The 3,854-nt window shown below is 48.0% G+C and overlaps 1 long non-coding RNA gene across 1 annotated transcript; it reads left to right on the forward strand.

Annotated features, from left to right (window-relative positions):
• Positions 1–2,936: 2,936 nt before the first annotated feature.
• On the forward strand, positions 2,937–3,584 carry LOC127348051 (uncharacterized). The gene is made up of 3 exons (XR_007879667.2): positions 2,937–2,997; positions 3,072–3,333; positions 3,452–3,584. It is a non-coding gene; the product is annotated as an uncharacterized lncRNA (long non-coding RNA).
• Positions 3,585–3,854: the final 270 nt, after the last annotated feature.

Here is a 3,854-nt window from a genome sequence, read left to right on the forward strand (position 1 = left end):
CTGAGCTGATGTCGATCGTCGTCCGTAATCGTGGGAGGAGGTGGTAAGTGAATCTCACTCCTGGGTTCTCGAGGATTTCTCTGTGCCGCCTGAGCATTAGCATGCCCTGCATATCTTAGCATTGCCTGGAAATTCCTACAATCCTTCTGCAGATGTCCTGACTGTTTCTTTCCGTTGCTCTCGAGGAAGAAATGCATCTGGCACGGCCCGTTCATCATCTCTTCGGGAGACACAAAAGGCCTCTGGAACCTTGGCCCGCTGTTTGGCCTATTATTTCGAGAGTCATCTCTATTGTCGCCTCGCTGCTCGTTACTCCTCTGGTACTCATCTCTATTGTTTCCTCCGGCACATGCTCGGAAGCCAGCCAAAATGTGCCCAGGTGCATCATATCCCGAGTATTGTCGAGGAAATCGTCGCCTATTTTGATAATTTCGGCTACAGTCCTCCTCTGGTGACCTATGCCATTTATTGTGAACAGCATCTTCTCCATCTGCCCATCTGTTTGCTATCTCCATCAATGCCGATACTGTTTTTGGATTGGTTCTCCCCAAATCCTCGACAAAGTCTCCTCGCCTGATTCCTGCAACAAACGCATCTATCGCTCTCTCGTCAGATATATTTTCTGCCGAGTTTTTTATGATATTCCACCTCTGGATATATTTTCTCATTGATTCGTCTGGCTTCTGTCGACAAGCTCGCAATTCCTCTAGCGATGCAGGTTTTTTGCAAGTGGATCGGAAATTCTTGACGAATATGTCCTCAAAGCTATCCCAGCTGCCGATAGACCCTGGAGGAAGCTTCTTGATCCAAGATCACGCAGCTCCACTTAGATGCACTTGAATGCTTTGCATAGCTGTTGCCCTGGTCCCTCCAGTTAGCTTCACCGTCTCGAGATAATCAACTAGCCAGTCCTCTGGATCTTGCAGGCCGTCGAATTTCTTGAAGTTATCGGGTAACTTGAATCCTGAAGGGACTCGAGTTTTTGAACTCTCCTTGTGAAGCATGTCAAACCACACATATCCTCGTCGTTTAGCTCTGGGGACTGTCGATGTTCCCTTCTGCTTTGTCGCGCTCTGTCAACCCTTGCTTGTGCTGCCGTGTCCCTTGCTCCACTTGGTCCTTCGGGAGCTGCTGCTGTTGCTACCGCAGGTCGTGGACTATTTTGCCTTGCTGTTCCTTCGGGAGGTGTTGATACAAACGCCGTTCCCATGGCTCCAACTCCTGCCATTGCCATGTTATATAGTGCTTCTCTCGGATCCCCTGGAGGTGGCCTGGACGCAAGGATGAAGGGCTGTGTCGCCATATACCCAGCTTCTGGTGTCTTAGGAATAATGTTTCCTCTCGTGTCTATCGACATAAAAGACATATCGAGGTTTTGAACCAAGTGCTCTCTTTCTCCTTCAGGTATATGTTGCATTCTTGACCTTGCTCTGTTCCGAGCTTCCCTGTGACTATCTTCCGAAGTTCTAGATTGTCGGCTCTGCTCTGCTCTTCGTCTACTCGACGCAGAAGCTGCCTCCTTTCTTCTGTTCAGAGATGCTGTCTGTTTTTCTAATTCTCTTGCGGCCCGTGCGAGTCTATATTGATATGCTTGTAATTCTTCCGGCGTGGCTGTTGTAGCCATTGGTTCTGAACCATCCATAGCCCTTGCGGCTCTGTCCCATGCTGCTTGTGGAAGTTGGACTCTAACTCGCGGCTGTGACCCGTCATATTTATTGCCTAGGCCTCGTCGCAGATCAGAGGGATCGACAAATGGATTTCCCAAATTATCGAAAGCCTCAGATGTTTCCTCCTGGTCACGGCTTGGCTCTCCGATGACATAAATCTGATGATACTTTGCATTCAGATCTATGCTGGGTTTGGTGACACCATCATGAAGGTTGGCGAAGACTTTGCCCACTATAGTGGACTTGTCGATGAAATTGAAGCTGTCGACGCTGCTCGAGCCATCGCTTATATAGGAGTACGCAGATGACTCGAAGGACATATCGCTGAAGATCTTGGCGAGCTTTTCGCTTGCCTTGGTGCTGATGAAGCGTGGCGATGAAGTCTCCTCTTCGCCTGACTCGGTCGAGGATTTTGAGCTTGAAAAATCGGAATCGACCGCCGAAAATCCCAACGAGATCGGAACTTCGAGACGATACGTTCCCTCTTTCTCGACTCGAAAGTGGAATCTTCCGAACGTCATCTCCATAGGCTCCTCCAGATACGCACATGCATCCAAACGGGAGGGCGGGTGAGGAACAAAATCGACAGGACCAGTTGCGATCTGTTTACCTCGATCCATTGCGTTGCTTGCTGTCGATGAAGTCGACGATCTTGAACGTGCCATCGAGATCAGATCCTTACGCCTCTAGTTCCCACAGACGGCGCCAATTGACAAGGGATTAACTTGTCAATGCCTACGGGTTGTAGACTAGGGTTTAGTTGGAAGTAGAGGGCAAGTAGATCTTGAAGGTTTCAGCCGAAAAGTACTCGACGGTTATGAAAACTAGGGTTTGAGAGACAATGATTCGATGCTTTCTTTGTCTCTCGACTCCCCCTTATATTGGAGGTGGAGCCGAGAGATTCGTGCTGTACAAGTTACAGAGTCCGGGAAGGTTTACAACTCATCCCGCAAGATTACAAATACTATCTCTATTACAATTCTAACTTTCCTTAATATTAACTTGGGCTTCCAAATCTTCATATTCTTTGGATCGTGGGCCTTCAGTAAACCCAGGGTACTATCTTTGGCAGGCCCATTGGGGATGCCTATGTCACTCGGCGAATCCTTTTAATAGGGTCCGTGCGGCGATTTGTTCGGGCCCCTGAACTTCCAATTCGGGCCGGCCCACTTTTTCGGGCGCTGTTCTGCGCCAGTTTCGGCCCGAACCCGTAAATCCGCCGGAAAAGTTCGGTTCCGGCGGGATTTACGGGCTCTGTTAGAGATGCTCTTACATGGGCAACTAGAGCGTCCGCCTGCTCGCGTACATCCTGCCAGTGGTCTCCGCTCTGGTACCCTGTCCGATCCAAATTCCCCTTCTCCCTTTCTTTTTGAATCCCCTCACTCATGTTCGTCAATCTGTTAGGGTTGGTCATTCGCTCGAAGTCTGCTCGACATATCGCCTCCCCCAATTTATGTGGTCTTTCTATTGGATTTCTTATGGATTCCATGTGTTGGTCGCTCAAGGAATGTCCCCCAAATTTTCTGGTCTTTCAATTGGATTTTCGATTTTCCCATATTTTCAATGGGCGATGGCAAGAACTATAGAAGATTTGCCAAGGATGTCTAATAGCTGCAGGAAAATTTTGAACTGCATTTCTCCTATAAGCAGCCTCCGCAGCCTACAGGTCCTTCCCTCCTTGCATCTCCTCCCCCCGTGCAACTTCCACTAACGATTCCCCAAGTCTCTATGTTTATTTTTATAATACTGATGTATTCTTTTGTTATATACATCTCTCTTTACAGGCGCTAGGTGAGAGAGAAACCAAAAATTCTGCAAGCAGAGGATTTACAGAGAAAGTGACACAGTTTACTGAAAGTAGGTGATGAGGTGAAAGCATGTAATTCTTTCACTCTACGCCATATTAGTTTCTCTAACTTTCTCTTTGTTTCTTTTGATCCTGTTGCGTCTGTTGCTCCCCTGATCTGCCTGCCTCCATGTCTTAATTCTACTTCTATATAGTTTTTTGCATGCTACGTGTTTGATGAAATTCCTAGAGATGTCCACGAAGGAGATAAGGCAAATAGATCGTCTCCTTTCTTCCTACTCGATCTTCGGCGGGGTCGAATGCTTTCCTGGTCGAGGTTCAGTACATCTGCCAGGCATAGGGTTCTCAGCTCGATTCTCTCTCTGTATAAGCTAAGTGAT

The sequence above is a fragment of the Lolium perenne genome, chromosome 4, assembly GCF_019359855.2.
Source record: "Lolium perenne isolate Kyuss_39 chromosome 4, Kyuss_2.0, whole genome shotgun sequence".
Taxonomy (NCBI): domain Eukaryota; kingdom Viridiplantae; phylum Streptophyta; class Magnoliopsida; order Poales; family Poaceae; genus Lolium; species Lolium perenne.